We start from the raw sequence: 18,127 nt of genomic DNA on the forward strand, positions 1-18,127 counted from the left end.
GGTGGTCAGAAGAGAGGTTACTATCAACCTGTGTTCCCAGATCTCTTATAACGCCTTCTGTGCTCAATGGACTACCATTGATGTGGTACTTCATGGGAATGGAGTTTTTCCCAAAGGGAATGATGACACATTATTACAGAAATTTCTATTTGGAGGAGCATTCTGTGGTGGAAAGGAGAGGAAAGTTTCAAGATCACAGTGAAGTGATGACTGTCATGGCTTGGTGGGGCAGTGTAGACTGCAACAAGCTGAAATACATCACCATGACAAATCAGTTGTTCCACTTCAGAGCCCAACATTGGACTGGTACTCCGAAGGTAGCAGTCTTTTTAAAATGGTAGAGGGCAGACTGTGTGAAAGCAAAATGCTGTCTCATAATATGGCTTGCCAAGGGTGTATGTGCCTGTGTGTGAGATGAAATTCATTACTGAGACCACCACGTCTTTCACTTTATTCACAATCACATTTCAGAAAAGTGCACAAAAAGTGTCTGTCTTTTTGGGGAGCAGGCTATGAGTGAAATCAGGGGCAGTACTATGATATAACCTGTTTTTGGGAGAGGGCAGTGTACAGGTGTCAGACAGCTTCTTCTTCTTTCGGCTTTTTCCCCGGTTAGGGGTCACCACAGCAGATCACCTGTCCACTCATGATTGGCAGTGGAGTTTGTATGGTGTCGAGTTTACCAGCCCGGCGCCAAATCTTCCACAGAAGGCACACGCACTCACGCCTAGGACCAATTTAGAGTGTCCAAGCCACCTACAGCATGTCTTTGGGATGTGGGAGGAAACCAGAGCACACACAGGAAACCCACGCGACCACAGGGAGGACGTGCAGACTCCGCACAGAAGGCATCCCAGACGAGGATCACGTCGGAGAGCCTCCTGCTGTAATGCCTTACTATAACCGTAGTTCAGCTTCCTCACAATCAAACAACAGTCACATAAAGTGGCTCTTTTCAGGGTAGGGTTGAGGGGGCATCACATATGTGAAAACACAATGCAGTAATATGACCACTGTAAACAAAAAATGAAATAGCTTGTCATAGGCCCAATGTATTTGACAGCAAAAACTGAAATATTTTACTGTTGTCATTACATTTTCTTCTCAATGAAACATCACAAGTACATTGAATGTTGCCAACATTACTCTGGAGACAGATTGCTTACGAAAGCAAAGGGCATTTACTGGACTACTGTTGAATGGTTACAGATATGGCCTGGTGTGGCACTGCACACCTGTATAAGCAATGTACCCATTATATATATGTGACTTGCAGTCAGAGGTTGCATATCCTCTCAAAGACGCTCATTCCATTGGGAAAATACATGCGTTAAGGGAGATGAAGCTACTGATTTTCCATTTCAGAAATACACTGAAAACACAGCCTATGTTTTGGCTTAAGTGATAATTTTGAAAACTCCCTAAAAATGCAGATATCTTTAGAGTCACTTCACAACCAACAAACATTAATATTTTTACTTCTTCTCGGGGGGAGGGGTGAAAATGCAATATATACAGCCAAATAACTGTTCTTACAGAGGTGACAATGTAATATGTAAATCCTATTCTGGATTTATAACAATAAAATGAAAATAACTATTCCATTACAGGAAAAAAAATAGAAAAAGCAGTAAAGGGAAATGTGGCTCCATGCACAAATATTCAGTCTATAACCTTGGTACTTAAAAGCATAACCCAAGTACAGTTTATAACTGAACACAGAGTTGTTACTCAGAAAAGGTCAATAGAAAATACCATCATTTCAGAGAAGTAACAATGCAGAGAATAGCCACCAGCAGGCCTACATGACCAGTATAACAAACCAGGCTACCAAGTTATATTATACTCCGTTTCCTTAGGTGGGAGTATACAATTTCTGCTCGTGGTGGCAAAATAAAAGCATATACCCAGAATCTGTTACTGTGTTAGCATTACATCAAAAGTTATGTTTTTTTTTTTTATATTTCATCAGCCACACAACACTTCTGTTAGTACATGCAGGCTGAGGGCTACATTCTGTATGTTGACGAAGGCAGTGTGTTGCTAAGTAAATCAGAAATGAGATGCAACAAAATCCTTGGGGGGTAGAATGGTGCAAAACATGCTTTAGAATGGTGCAAAACATGCTTAAGAATACCAACGTATGTTACTAGAATACCCTGATATCTGTATTGTGAACTGCCTTAGGGGGAACTGATGTACATTTTCTTGAGCATCAGTTGCCTGTTGGGTGCCAGGATCTGCCACATAACCCACGCACTCAGGTCACTCCACAACAAGTACAAATATAACTCTGTCATTGTCCATGTTGGTGTGAACGACCCGAGACATACCTCCCTGGACTACATTAAAAGAAACATGGAAGAGCTCTCCGATCTTGTAGCCCAGGCAGGTATGACCCTAGCCCCGAGTAGCATTCTGCCATCACCCAGAATGATACCACAGTACAAGGACAAAATGATAGACTTCAACAAGTGGCTAAGCTTCTGGTGTCATTCTAAAGGGATCCAGTATCTGTCTGCCTGGGATGACATGGTCGACAGACCACGATGCTTTGCCAGAGATGGCCTGCACCTGTCACCCCTGGGATTCCGGATATTGGCTAAGGTTCTTACCGCCCCTATAGTGCCTTTCTTAGGCAAGGTTCAAATGACAAATTCACCACAGTTAACAGGAACAGGCAAGCAAAAACTGAGGGTGATGCTTCTCAATGCTAGAAGTCTTGTTGCGTCTTTCGGCTTTTCCCGGTTAGGGGTCGCCACAGCAGAACTCCGGTCTGCTAATGATTGGCAGTAGATTTTTACATGCCGAGTTGCCGGCCCTGACACACAACCTTCAATGAAGGTACGCCCATTCATGCATGTCTCCACACAGAAGACGCTCTAGCTGAGAATCGAACAGGACAACTTCTTACTGTGAGGCAACAACGCTACGGCAGCACCACCACCGCACTCAATGCTAGAAGTCTAAATCTCAAAATGCACTCACTCGAAGCACTCCTTAAAATGGATAACTTTGATATCTGTGCAGTGACTAAGACCTGGTTCAAGGCTCCAGACAGCATCCCTGCACTACCAGGCTTTAACTCATACCACACTTTTCGGCCATGTAACTTGGACCAGAACACCAAAGGCGGAGGTGTGTCCATATTCATTAAGGATATCCACACCTCCAGGCTAGTTGCTCAGCATAATGCAGCCGAGGTTATCCAAGTGCAACTAACTCTGGGCAAAACTGCAATCCAAACTGTAGCTTGCTACAGATCCCCCACCATGCCCCAGGATTCTCACTCCTCTTTTCTTGATGTACTGGAAAATATTAGGGCTCAACCGAACACCCTAATAATGGGCGATTTCAACTACCCCACCATTAACTGGGAAAACTACTCATGTACCAATTCCTTTGCTCAACACTTTCTGGAATTCATAAACTCCAATGCTCTGGATCAACTTATCCACATCCCCACCAGGGGCAACAATATCCTAGATCTAGTCATTACCAACATGAGTGACCTGTGTTCCATACCTGAAGTCAACGTCTCATTGGTCCGATCTGACCATAAGCTAATTACCCTAGATATCCACATCTTGCCCCCACCCCCCATTAGGGAAACCACTGTAAAAAAAATTCTCCAAATCCAACTTCATGCTTCTTAAGGCAGAAGTGGTGAACCTCATGACACCCATGCAGATAGACAATACAGTTACGACTACTGACTCCTACACAATTGCACTTTATAAGCACTTACAAGAGTGCATGGATCGTGCTATCCCAAACAGAATCAAGATGCTATCCTCCAAAAAAAAGGAAGCCAATCTGGTGGTCCCCTGTCATAAACAAACTGTACAACAGAAGGAAGAAACTGTTGCAAAAGAGAATAAAATCTCATGAGTGGAGGAGCTCCCTGGTCAGACTCAGTAAGAAGCCGTGATCCCTGATAAAATCCTCCAAAGCTAGTTACAAAAACAAAATCACCACTGATTCTAAAGACAACCACAAAGCATTCTATAGCTATGTCAAGAATCTCAATGGCAACACTCAGATCTGCTCCGAGTTACAGCACAATGGCACTAAATATACATACCCAACTGATATTGCCAACATCCTGGCAGATAGGTTCAGTGCTAACTTTACCCCCGCCCATCTCTATACCGAAAGAATGCAAATTTCCTGTAATCACGGCTGCACAGGTTAAAACAAGAACACAGCATCCATGGGACCAGACATCCCAGACTGCGTTCCGCATGAACTACAGAACAAACTGGCAACCCACCTAAGTACCATGTTCAATCATAGCCTCACCTCAGGCTTTGTGCCTGCTGAATGGCGCACAGTGACGGTTATCCCACTCCACAAGAGGGGAGCCACCACGGACCCCGGGAACTACCGCCCCAATTGCCTGACGAGCCTGGTCTACAAGGCCATGGAATGTATCATCATGCAACTTACAAACAAAGACATTGGTAATCTCCAAACTCTGGAACCCACCCAGTTCGGGTTTGTAAAAGGCAAATCATGCCCCCTAAATCTGATAAGACTTCTTTGAAGCAGTCACCAAAGCCGTAGACGAGGGTGAGGTGGTTCACACAGCCTATCTAGATCTTGCCAAGGCTTTCGACACCATCCCCCACTCTGGAATTATAGATAAACTCACTAAACTAGGTACAAATCCCTATATCACAAGATGGGTTGCCAACTGGCTCACTGAGAGAGCCCACACTGTGAAAGTAGCAGACTCCAAATCCGACGAAAGACCAGTGACAAGTGCAGTACCACAGGGTTCATTCCTAGGTCCTCTCCTGTTTGGTATCTACTTCTCTGAAGTACAGGCTAACACAGAAGGTCTCTGGCTAATGAAGTTCGCAGATGACTGCAAACTAGGAGCCATAAATGAAACTCCTAACAATGTGGACATCCTATAAAACGGCCTCACTGAGACAGATGCCTGGTGTCAAAGCCATGGTCTCAAGCTCAATGCCAAAAAGTGCATTGTCATCCCCTTTGGTAAAAACTCTGTACCCGTGAACTACAACATAGGCAGTAGTATACTTAACACCGAAAGTGTGATAAGAGACGACCTTGGGACACAGGTGGACAGTAGTCTCTCCTTTGATAATCACATCGCCACAGTAGTCAGGAAATCCTTCTATGTGGCACACCTCATCACAAAAGGTTTCTCACCCAGAAAAAAAGAGGTCATTGTTCCCCTCTACTCATCACTCATTAGACCCATTATGGAGTACAACGCCTCTTTTGGTATGTACCTCACAAGACATCTGCAACAACTGGAAAGGCCGCAGAAATACCTCACAAAGAGGATTACCGGCCTCAAACAGATGCCCTATGCAGACCGTCTCAAAAAACTCCAGCTTTACTCCGTCGCATACCGCCTACTCAGAGGTGATCACTGCCTAGCATACAAAGCTATGTCAAACCCAGAGCTGTTGGACATGCTCCACTTAAAGAAGTCCCAATCCCTCCAAGCTACACGCTCTAGGGACCTAAACCTGGTCACCACAATAAATAGAACATGCTGGAGGGATAGATTCTTGTCCCAGAGACTTCCCATACTCTGGAATAAACTACCTATATATCAAACAAAGCTCCTCATTAGTACTCTTCAAGAAAAATCTTGATGATTGGATGGGAAATAGGAAATTCATCTCGGGAATCACTTCTGTGGCTCTGACCGACAGTGGCACAGGAAAAAATTTGAGTGGCAAAAGCCAGGGTACCTTTTTGGCTGGGCTTGTATAGGCCCTAGGACCAATAGCCTAGTACCTACCTATGAAACTAAGAAATCCATCAATTCAATGCCTTCTGCCGTCAGTCTGGAATTATACCAGGTTTCTACCTGGGATATCTAACCCAATTCACAAGGGTGGATCACAATAATGTGAAAATATATATGTAGTTATCATCAGACCCACGATATAGAGAATATTTTCATTTCCGACAGCCAAGGCAGCTTTTCTGTTACTGCAAACAGAGTAAAATCCACACACCATACACTGTCAAAAACAGTGCACTGCCATATAAATTAGAAATCAAGATGTTGTAAAATCCTTGTGGGTAGAAAGCTATTACTGAGTGTGTTTTGTACTAAAGTATCTTATTTAAAGTACCCAAGTTATTTCCTGTTAAATCCTTTAGAGAAACTGGGACTCATTCTCTTATATACAGCAATGAAATCCAGTGTTTTAAACAGCCCCCATGTGAAAGCGGGATATAGCACTCTTAAAAGAAAAATCTTGATGACTGGATGGGAAATAGGAAATTCACCCCGGGGATCACCTCTGTGGCTCTGCTCAACAGTGGCGCAGGAAAATAATTTTCTTGCGTGGCAAAAGCCAGGGTACCTTTTTGGCTAGGCTTGTATAGACCCCAGGGCCGATAGCCTAGTACCTACCCATGAACCTATATTGCCTGACTGTGACGAAAGTTATTTGACCTTTGTTCACAAAACTGTGGGAAATCAACATGCAGAACAAATGTGCAGTGCAATAAATTGTCATTAGAGCAAAAGTAAGAAAATAATACTTGTGTTATTGCATGCATGATGAGAGATGCACTGTATACTGTCAAAGCTAGTCTTCTCCATACAATCCAGATGAGACATACATTGAGACTAGAGGACGGAATGGCACTCTGAGTGTTTATTGCACCAAACTATTTTATCAGAACTCGAACATTTTTACTATGAAATGCCTTTGGTGAACTGACACAAGGCCGCTTATACTCAACTAGGAGATCCAGCATATCAGATTGCTCTTCTTGTCATAGTCTGGCCCAATATTCTGGTTCCACCTATGTACTATTCAGAACACTGGGTGAACGTAGTACAAATACACTCCCAAGTCTGGCCCAATCTGGTTCCACCTATGTACTATTCAGAACACTGGGTGAACGTAGTACAAATACACTCCCAATTTAAGTCATTAAATACAGGTCATACATAAAACCTATTGTTTTAACACATCATAGTTCTTTTTTTTATACTACTTAAAATATTAAACCTCAAAATAATGAAAATGTCAACCCTGACAGCTGCCAATCTTACCTACATTTTTGGGGTACCCATACCTTAAAGCTAAATACATATCATTGGTAAAACAGAAATGTTAAATACGTAAGCATTTTAAGCTTACGTTTCTCTGCATCGCCTTTGTAATGAAGTTCGAATTTTTCTTCCATGTTGCAACTGCTAAGTCAAATTGCTAAGAATTTAACCTATGTCTTAGGTGGGCAAGCCCTAGCCTAGTGTAGATTTATACAAAACAGTGGCAAATGAAGAAAAAAAGTGCATTCATTTCTTTTTACATTCTATTGCTTCCTTTAATATTTCCCCAGAAACACAATTCAAGTTTTATGTATGCCGTTAGATCCTCTGCAAATCTGAATGACTTAGTGATGCCTCGGTCCCAAATGGCAACTAATAGTATCCATTCACTTCTATAATTCAAACAGTGCCTAATTGGTGGGGTTTTGCTGTGTGTATGCGCGCACGTGCAAGTGTAGGTGGTAAAAAGGGCAAAAACACACAATTCCATTTTCTCAATATTTACACTGTTTTCAGGGTTTTTTTTCACAACAGTGTATTAACATATTAATCTGATTAACTGAAACCCTCACTAAGAATGTCATATTCCCTAATACCCTGTTTTAATCTGGTTTACCAAACCACACATTTATGTCCCTTCACATGCACTACTATTTAATCCGGGACATATTTTCAAACTTTTCTCTTCTTCCAAATTTTTAACTACCCTAACCTTACCTCAGACTTCTGCTGAACTGCAACTAGTAGAGAATCACTTGATTCATCCAGGCCTAACATCTCTAATAATGCTTAAATTCCCATGAATCAATCTTACTTATCAGTATAGACCTGAATAACAAATACTTTTTCTACCCACTCCTTTAACTTCTTCAGCACCAGTGGACCAAAAACTCTGTACTTTACACCCAAAGTCTAAATCCTCTTCAGTTCACTAAATCTCTAAAAATGTCTACGTTGGGCAAAAGCACATTTTTTAAAACTATTCATACCTGCCAGCCGCATGCTTCCCACCCTGTATCAGTCTCAGATCCATGGGATTCTGTGCCACTTGTGAGTCCTGTGTAGGAGGCCAACAGCCAAATAGAGATGCCATCTTACAAGCAGCCATTCAGATGGTTTGTGACCTCACAGGCATCCCAGCAAGGAGGATCTTTCCAAGAAAATTCTTAATCCATCTCCTGTGGCTGACATGAGCACCTCCATCACAGCTGGCCTCCTACAGCCTCCTTGTGTATCTGGGCCTTCACAACAATCATAATGAAGCCTGCCGTCACATCCTCAACCCTGGTCGTTCTGTTGCCACCAAGCTCCTCTTCTATGGTGGCAACTGGACAGCCACAACCTTGACTGCCACTCCCAGAGGGCAGGGAAGTCAGTATCAGCCACTCATTCACATTCTCTCCTGCCTGGCTCTTCCTCTGTCAGAGCCACTATTTGAACTCTGAATGTCTGGGTCAGTGCTAGAGATTTTTCCTTCTATATTACAAAGCCAGTATCCACCGCTGATTTTTTTATCCTTTTAATATCGCATCTACCATGTCTCTTGGCAGAAATATTTTCGTAAACTGACTTTTAAGTTCCTCTCTTACTATAAATTTTATCACGTACATGAAGTGAAGCTTTTCTCCCCGGGCATCCGCTGAAAAAGGACCTGCATCCAGTCTGAATTTTCCGGTAAACAAATGTAAATAAAATAAATAATAAAATACATAAACATCATCATACAATTTATATATATATATATATATATATATATATATATATATATATATATATATATATATATATGTATGTATGTATATATATATATATATATATATACACATATATATATATACATATACATACATACATACCCACACAGAAAAGTAGATATTTGTTAATACGTAACATGGAAGAAAAGTCGAATAATGTAGAAATTGTAGTAAAACAAATAATTAATGTTAAGTTGTCAGAGTACTGATAGCAGGCAGAGAGTGAGTATGACTGACAATGGGGGAATATGTTATGTTTGAGTAAACTAAAACAGCCACAGAAAGTTATTAAAAATACAAATAAAGAAAAAATATATACAGGTACAAGATGAGTAACAATAAATTACTAAGTATTGCAGAAAAAGAAAAAGTGAGAATTACAAGATCAGTAGCTGCTGGTGGTAGATGGCAGTGGATGAGAACATGAGGAAAATGGAAATGAAGCATTTTATAAGGAACAAAATTACAGCAATAAAGCTGAGCAGCATGGAGAAAGTAAAAAACTGAGAATGTGAAGGAGGTAGATGAGATTATACATGAGGTAGGAGTGTGTAAGGAGAGAAATTCAAGAGGTAAATGAGTGCGTTTGATAAAGAGCCACAGGGGTGAGAGAGAAGAGCTGAGATGCGGAGTCTTTTCAGTCTGGACTGGAGTAAATTATCTTGTCCAAGGTTTATGAATAGAAAGTACCAAAAGAGTAATCAGAAAATAAGTTTTAAGCTTACTAACGACTAAAGGACCATCCAGCCATCACTAAACAACAGGACTACAAATAAACTAAACCTGAAAGGCAAGCCCTACAAGTGAGGCAGAATGCAGTCGTTAATGGCAATGTTTAAATAGATATTAACGTTCTACGCAGCTCTTTACTATACTGGTAATAAATAGTAACTAATGTTGAGGTAGAATTTACTAGAAATTGGAAACATTTTAGATAAATCAAATGCTGCCGTTTGCATCTCTCAGAACGCACATAAAACACGTACAAGACAATGAAGATACGTGACAATAAAGATATGTGGCAATAAAGTCATGAAATCTTATCAGCCCTCCTATTACAGCACAAGTCATCCCTTCCCTAAAACAGATGCCAAAAGCAGCCCTGTCTAGCGCACACTAAATAAACTAAAATTACAAGAGTAAAATAACTGTTAAATATCACAATATTTAAATAACACGAAACCATCATTACCTGCTATTGGAAACGGGTAAGTACTTTAACGTGCACTTGAAGGCAGTCGAGCACCCTGAGATAAACAGATAATAGATGAGTTATTACAAAATAAGACGGAGATCAGCGCGTTCCCTATAATAAAAGTGTGCGCCAGCTGGTACATAGAGGGAAACGACTGGAACTCTCGGTCGCTTTACTCCGCCCAACCCTCAAAGGACACGCCCCGCCCTTTAAAGGGCCATAACCCCAACTGATACAAATCTGGGCAGAGAGCAACTGCACGAAATGCATGTACTTTTGTCTGGACTTAATGAAGACATAGCAAGTAAAGTGGCTCTCGCAAAACGGTTTGACTAAGACTCCCCCACGGCTTCTGATGCCTAGTCTGACAACCACAGACAATACTAACAGCCCAGTGTGTGTGTCTCTGTGTGTGAAGTCCCAGGAGGAAAGCAGTGTCACTGTTGTCACGTACCATCTACCTGGGGAGAGGCACAGCTGTTTGAAAACAAAGAGTATGCAGAAATCATTACTAAAACTGAAGAAAACACACACACGATTACCCGTACACAGTAATGCACCGATAACGTACGTTAATTCCAACATGTGATCATGTCAAAAATACTACACAACCTAGACTAGAGTATAACGCATGGGACAGGGAAATGACACAAACTCTAACCTTGGAAGATGAGTAAATGGGATTATGGGAATGTCTTGAATCTGCACACACACGTGTGCGTCGTGCAAACATGACAATGATTCCACAGCCCCGAGAACAATAGTCACGTGTTTACAACCCATGCCCGTGTCTCACTTCTTCATTCATGGGACGGTGCGTCCTCATAATAGCAGAAGTGTCAGCCCTTCTATGGACGTGTAAACTGACATTTTAGATCAAAACAAGCAAGTCATTAACGTATTTGGTGGTTAAACCTTCTTGTGACAGTTAAAGACAGCAGCACCGTGTACTGTCCTGCGATGTTCCTCTCTTTGTTATATATAGCACCTAAAGGGAGTAATCTGGCTGTGCTATTTTGCCTATATGACACATGCAAATATTCTGTACAGAACTTTAAAATTCCCAAATAATCAGAACCGATGCATTCCCAGCAATAAGGTGCCGAGTAGAAGTAAGATCACTGGGGTAAAGCAAATACATTCTCAGTTTACTAAGCAGTTAAGTGAAACTGTGCATCTTAAAAATAATGGCATTTACCCACAACGATTTTAGTAGGGTTACCACCTGTCCCACTTTGAGAGGGGCTGTCCCTCTTTGGGCAGTTGTGTCCTGACAAAAAAATTGAAAAAATGGCAAATGTCCTGAGATTTTAGGACAAAATTATTTCCTACATTTTATGTAATAGTTGCATACAACAGTTATTCTGTATCTAAAATAACTAAATGTTATAAGAAAGAGAATAAGCAACTAAAATGCTACCAGAATAAGCCTTTATTTAGGCAAAAAAGTTAAGTTATAACCTTTCTACTGACCGTGGGTATGTGTCGGCCTGTAAAATCTGATGTTTGTACCAAAAATGTCCCACTATGACCATTTGAAAAGGTGGTAATCCTAGATTTTAGTTGAAGAAAGGGAACAAAGTAATAAGTACAAATCGATGTATTAGTATGGAAGAGTCACGCGGTATTTTTAAACGTTATCTAATAAATGTTTTAAAAAATCTGATTCGTACACGGCACCTGGACAAATAACTCTGAAATAGTTCAGGTGTATAAAAAACAATGGGAGGTGCATAACCTTCTTCAGCTTTCTTTCACACAATGAAAATGCTGGGAAACATATTTCACTGACTTCAAAGAACGTCACAAAGGATCTGTCTGCAAGCCATTGACAGCTGCGTAAAAAGAAAAATAAATGCACACCGGCAAAGCACATTCAAACAGTACCTAGTGCGCATAGCTTAAAATGTCCAGAATTAGGGACAAAGAACGTCCGTAATCAGGGACAAAGGCAAAAATACTCGGACGGAAAAGGCCCAAAAAAAGAGACAATACTGACACTATTGACAATAAAAGTTGAGTGGAACTAACAGGACTTGAATGTGCATTTTGCGAAGTAAAGGAAACCTAAAACCGTAATGGCTGTCAATATTCATTGACTGTAATTCAGTACTACTTTAAAAAGTTACTGATTTCATGAGGGGCATAGCATTTTTTGCCAAAAATTCTCGGAACGTCTGTTTTCTTTAGATAGGTATGTGTATTGTTTATTTGTATTTTTGAGTTACCGTATTGTTGTATTTATCTGAAAAAAGAAAATTGAAATAAAGAGAATTTGGAAAAAAATAGAAGATGCCCACTTGATAGTTATGTCTTGTGACAGAGAACTACCGATACCGCACTGTACAAGAATACCAAATGTTGACTTGACCTGCTAAGTTCCATTTAGGTTCCATTTACTCATATCCTTATAGTTTTCAGTCTGAGCACAGTTTGCATACTTGCAATGTACTTTTATTAATACCATGCCACAAAACATATACTGTTGTATTATTTTTTAACAGCACTGTTCTGAAAACTTGTCAAAATATATAGTATAGCAATGCACAATAATGCATGTACCAAGTCTAACCTAACCATGCATGCACGAGTATGGCACTGCACAGGGATGTATGTACCAAGTCTAACCTAACCATGCTTGCATTAGTATGGCGTTGCACAGTTATGTATGCACCAAGTCTAACCTACCCATACATGCAGGAATATGGCATTGCACAATAATGTATGTACCAAGTCTAGCCTAACCATGCATGCACGAGTATGAAATTGCACAGTAATGCAGGTACTATGTCTAATATAACCATGCCTGCATACAAATGCATTGATACTGTGATGCCACAACGTGCATTTTTCCCTGGCACAAAACAAGAGTTTAAAACTTCCACATTTTACTCATGTCACACGATTAAGATCTTTTTATGCAACCAGGTAACCCATTTATCAGTATTCCGCACTACAGGTTTTACACAGTGCTGTAAAACTATTCATCAGGGACATTTTTGTAAAACGGCATACTAAACAATTCTCATTCCATAGTGATTCAGAATACAGGTATCCATACAACAGCCCCAAGCAAGCTACCATCTCTAAAAAACTCTCCTGGGTACCTATGTCTATGATTAAAACAGATTTCAAATACGACTAACGCAGTAACTCAGTTATGCATGGCACTTTTTTTTGAAATGGGAAACACTTCAGCACACAAAGAAATGCATTCCACAAGAACAGCGGAGTAACTAACCTATACCGAGTGAGCATCTGGTAAAAATGCATCCAACGTCCATTACCTAGTAGAACAATATACAACTCTTTGTCACATAATCATGTAACCTAGGTAAGGGACACAAATCAGTGACAAGATGCCCAAGTGTACCTTTGACAGATTTGTCCAACATCCAATCAGAAGCTGCAACTCAAAGTCACTGTGAAAATATAATTGGCTACGACGTAAACAACTCATTTGGCAAGGCTGCTGATTGGCGAAACATTCTGTCCTATGAAAACAACTTCCATTCACTTTTCGTTTACTTTGGTTCATATTAGCTTTAGTTTACTCGAGTTATTCTGAGTTTATTGATATGAAACCGCGTAACAAGTGATTACAAAGACGACTGTAAAACAATAACTATTGGCTGACTTAGGGCGACTACAAAGAAGTAGTTTTCCTTTCTTCATAAACGCGAAAACTCTTTATACGTAAACAACTTCTCGCGATCCTAAAGTCCCTGTCTGACGTATACTTCCGTCTTTTTTGTGAGTGCTTTGCGCGCGTGGCGGACTAAGTTCTTTAGTGAAATAGCGCCCCGCTGTGTACCTTTCTGGAAATGGAGATAGTTGTGGAAGGTTGGTGAAATAAAGTATTGGATTAGGATGTGTTATAAACGGTCCCTGATTTCGATAACATTGTTAGTCTGCTTGAAAAAATCGTGGTGAGGGTAGCAGACACTAAATAATGACATACATTTCAGTTTCGTACTAAATTTCCTCCAGAAACCTCATGCTGATGCAAAACCTGTCATTCCTGCGATTTTTTTTAATTATGTGCCAGTATTATTTAAATATGTCTCCTTCATTAGGGGTCTTTGTCTCACATTATTTTAGGCTTTTGTTCTTGATGCTTGAGCGAGTTTGTCAGCTATGTGCGTGGCGTGCACCGCCTTAAGAGCAAAATGTGGGGAAATAATGGCCCTTCATTCTTGTCATTCCTACTCGTGATTACTGGGTCCTGAATTCTATATGGATTTTATTTTTATTTTACTTTTATTGTTTTGCTTTTGTTACTGGGTTTAGTCAGAAAAAAAATAAAGAAAACTTCAGTGGGTGGCCAGTGAGAAGAGCCCTAACGTATTACAAACATTTTTAAACAGGCATTCAGCAATATACATGAACAGACCTGAAGTAATTTACATTAATAATTATACTAATTTGCTAATTAGATCACGTGCATATGAAATACAGGAAACCATTACAGTATAGTATAAAACATACTTATGCATTTAGTAGATGCTGAACATTGATCATTTGAAGGTGTATATTAGTAGGTTTGTCAAATAAATAATATATGTTATTAGTAATAACAAATTGAAGTAAGGAAAGAACTTGGTATGGCATAAAATGTTAATATTGTAATTAAGAAGTGGGGTTTTAAGTAGCTACAGAGGCAATTATATATGACTGTCATAGTATAGAGGTGGAATGAGAGTAGTGTCATAAAACTATGTACAGTGCAGAGATGCTAGTAAAACTTAAATTACTGCTGACTACTGGTTGTGGTGAACATGATTTTGAGTGAAGAGAAAAGTTTTGTTAATATGGCAAGCTGAAACTTACAAGTGAGATTTATTCTGGAGATATACAGGAGCAGATCCAGTGATTTAATAGGTGGAGCTTTAGTTGTGTTTTGAATGAGTTTACATTCTGGATTTCAGTGATAATGGTATGTGGTTCCATAGTTTGGATACGCTACTTGGAATATAGAGAGTCACCTCCAGTATTAGATGATTTGCTTGGCGATTTTTCTCTATAGCATTAAATTGTATTGGGGGAATAGTGCTGTAAGGGCTGCCTGATTTTATTTTATTTAGCTGAGGAAGAACTAGGTGATGTGGTAGTTCTAAGCAGTTTAATTCAATGAGTACTAGCCCATTGTGTTTTATTGTTTATAGTTTACAGCAAAATTAGTTACATTGCTTAAGTCTGGTCAGTTGTGAGACTTGAAGGTTAGTGAAAATTGGAGCGGCATAGAGGAGAGATGGCAGTAAGAAAGTAAAGACTATATGTCCTATGGCTATGTCAGCGAGGTAGGGTTTCACTGTGTATAATATACCTAGTTTTTGATGATTTTTTTAACCACATGTAATACATAATGGTTGAATTTTAACTGGTCATCTATGATGACACCCAGTAATTTTGGGTAAGTTACTTACTTGATCTAAGTAACTATCAATTAGTCCATAGTTTGAAAGATTTATTTTGATTCCACTTTTGTACAGTGGAATAATGAATGATTTTTTTTCTATAACCTGGGGACTTATTTTCAGATATGGATCGATTTATCAGAGTTGAGACTAGTTTCAGCTGCTTTTTTAACATATTCACCAGGTAGATTGTCAGAAGCAGTTGTAGTAGACTTTAGTTTTTGAGGAAGTTTTTGACGGTATCTATGAGAGCTGATTGGAAGGAGAAAAGTTGAAAGAGGTTATTTGATTGAGTAGAGACTTTAAGAGTTTGATTTGTCACCTGGTTGTTTAGCGACAGTACTGTCTTCATAAAATGGGTTTTGAATTGGTTGTGTTTGTGTCTTTCGGCTTTTCCTGGTTAGGGGTCGCCACAGCGGAACTCCGGTCCGCTAATGATTGGCAGTAGAGTTTTACGTGCTGGCTTGCCGGGTCTAACGCACAACCTTCAACGAAGGAACGCCCATTCACACATGTCGCCACACAGAAGACGCTCTAACTGAGAATCGAACGAGCAACATCTAACTGTGAGGCGATAACGCTACCGCAGCAATTGGTTGTGCATGGTATCATTTTGTTTGTGTGTATTTGGTGTTGACTACGTAGACTGCCCTTAAATTTAACAGTTTATTGATTGGGCCCAGAACAGCTTTAGATTATTAGTGTGTGTATTTTTTTAAAGTTTTTACTTGATTTTACATATTCCAACAAGAATTCAACAATTTGGAACAAAATAAATCAAAACTAAATACAAAAACCCATAACAAGAATTATATATACAAAACCATTATGCTCTGCTGACAAACTCCCTTCCCTTTTTCTGCAAAAAGCAGCCAAAGAAATTGCATACCCAATAGCTGTACTCATAAATAGGACCATCCAAGAGGGAACCATCCCTGATATCTGGAAAGTCTCTCATATTATCCCACTACACAAAGGCGGTAACTGTATTGACTACTCCAACTTTAGACCAATTGCCCTTCTCTCACCTTTAGCAAAGATTATGGAGAAATGTATTCATCAACAACTTGTACAGTATCTCTCTTTACACAATATTATAGCTAAACTGTCAACATGGCTTCAGACCCCACCATAGCACCACTACTGCTCTCCTTTCCTTTATAGATACCATTAACAACAATCGCAACAATAATCTTTTCTCTTATGCTTTATTCATTGACCTGTCAAAAGCATTTGACATGGTTAACCACTCTTCCTTAATTAACATCCTTAAATCCCTCTCATTTGACACTCTTACCATCAAATGGTTTAGTTCTTATCTCAACAACAGACAACAAGCCGTTCTCTGGGACAACCACATCTCCTCCTTACTGCCCATTTCTATCAGAGTGCCTCAGGGCTCTATTCTTGGTCCACTTCTTTTCTCCCTCTACATCAACGATCTCCACTCTGCAATTCCTCAAGCCACCTGTATTCAATATGCAGACGACTCCACTATTATTTGTTCAGCATCCTCCTCCTCTGATCTAATCTCACAAACCCAAAATATCTTTAACACTGTAGAAACATGGTTTACTAGATGATACCTTCTCCTTAATGCTAAAAAAACAAACTTCTTCTCTTCACCCCCACTATTCGTACCCCCCCCCATTTAATTTCACCATCTTGTCAAACAACAACACTGTCATCTCTCCAGACTCTACAACTAAACTGCTAGGAATAACCATTGATAACAATCTCTCTCTTTTGATCAACACATCAACAACACCATCAAATCTGTAAATAGAAAGATAGGATCATATGCGTATTAAACCATTTCCTCACCCCATCAGGTAGAGGTACTGTTGCCCACTCCCATCTTTTATCTACTCTCTTCTATGCCTCTCCTATCTTCACTAACCTCAAGAAAACTAACCTAAACAAACTAGCAACTTGCTACAATAACATTGCCCGCTTAGCCACTGGTAACCCTTTCAGAACCCATCTGCCTTAACCTGAAACTTTTAGGCTGGCTAGAACTACATAACTATATTATAATCTCACAACTTACTATTGCCCACAAAATTCTATACCAACCTGATAACACCCTATACTATCACAGAAGAAACTTTACTCCCTTATAATAATCTCTTACCTCGCCGTTCCTCTTGTAAATTCTTGACCAAACCTATAAAGGCTCACAACAGCTGGAGACTCTCTATTTAATACTGTAGGCGAGGCATGGAATTTGCTACCTAGGGATTTAACTCTAATCACATCTCTACCCCTCTTCAAACAACAAACCAAACTGTACTTCCAAAATCACTGGCTTTGCTCATGTAATACACCAGACTGAGTCCCCCCTTACCTGACCTTTAACCCTACTGGGTGTATACTTACTATCTACCTTTCTTCCTCCTTCCAATCCTTCTTTGCTCTACCTACTTCTCTCTCCTCTCCCATCTCCTCTTGTTAGCCCTTTTCTTCTCTTACTTCTTAACTACTGTCGCCTCCTTTATTTTACCTAACACTACTCCTCTTACTTCTCCTCCTACTTGTACTTTTTCCTATTATAGCAGAAGCCTTAAGATACAGCCTGTTGAGTGTTAAGTAGATGCTTTGAATCTGATTTAACTCTAGTCATGACTACTATTGATTATGTGCCTTAATTTTTATTGATCTTATTACCATTTTTTATTATTATTACCAATTTTTATTAAAA

General features: G+C 39.8%; 2 protein-coding genes across 4 annotated transcripts in view; one reads left to right on the forward strand and one right to left on the reverse strand.

Moving 5' to 3' along the window:
• The window catches only part of BCL2L1 (BCL2 like 1), a 386,017-nt gene extending 372,343 nt beyond the window's left edge, over nucleotides 1-13,674 (reverse strand). The window contains exon 1 of one of the 3 annotated variants that reach the window (XM_044090330.1): nucleotides 13,383-13,674. The gene's annotated coding sequence lies outside the window, so the exon portion shown is untranslated. The other 2 variants (XM_044090329.1, XM_044090328.1) reach the window with 2 other exon arrangements.
• TPX2 (TPX2 microtubule nucleation factor) overlaps nucleotides 1-18,127 on the forward strand; it is a gene marked incomplete in the record, with an annotated part of 1,896,622 nt that overhangs the window by 951,606 nt on the left and 926,889 nt on the right.

This window comes from Protopterus annectens, chromosome 12.part0 (assembly GCF_019279795.1).
Source record: "Protopterus annectens isolate FY-2018-M chromosome 12.part0, PAN1.0, whole genome shotgun sequence".
NCBI classification, from domain to species: Eukaryota; Metazoa; Chordata; order Ceratodontiformes; family Protopteridae; genus Protopterus; species Protopterus annectens.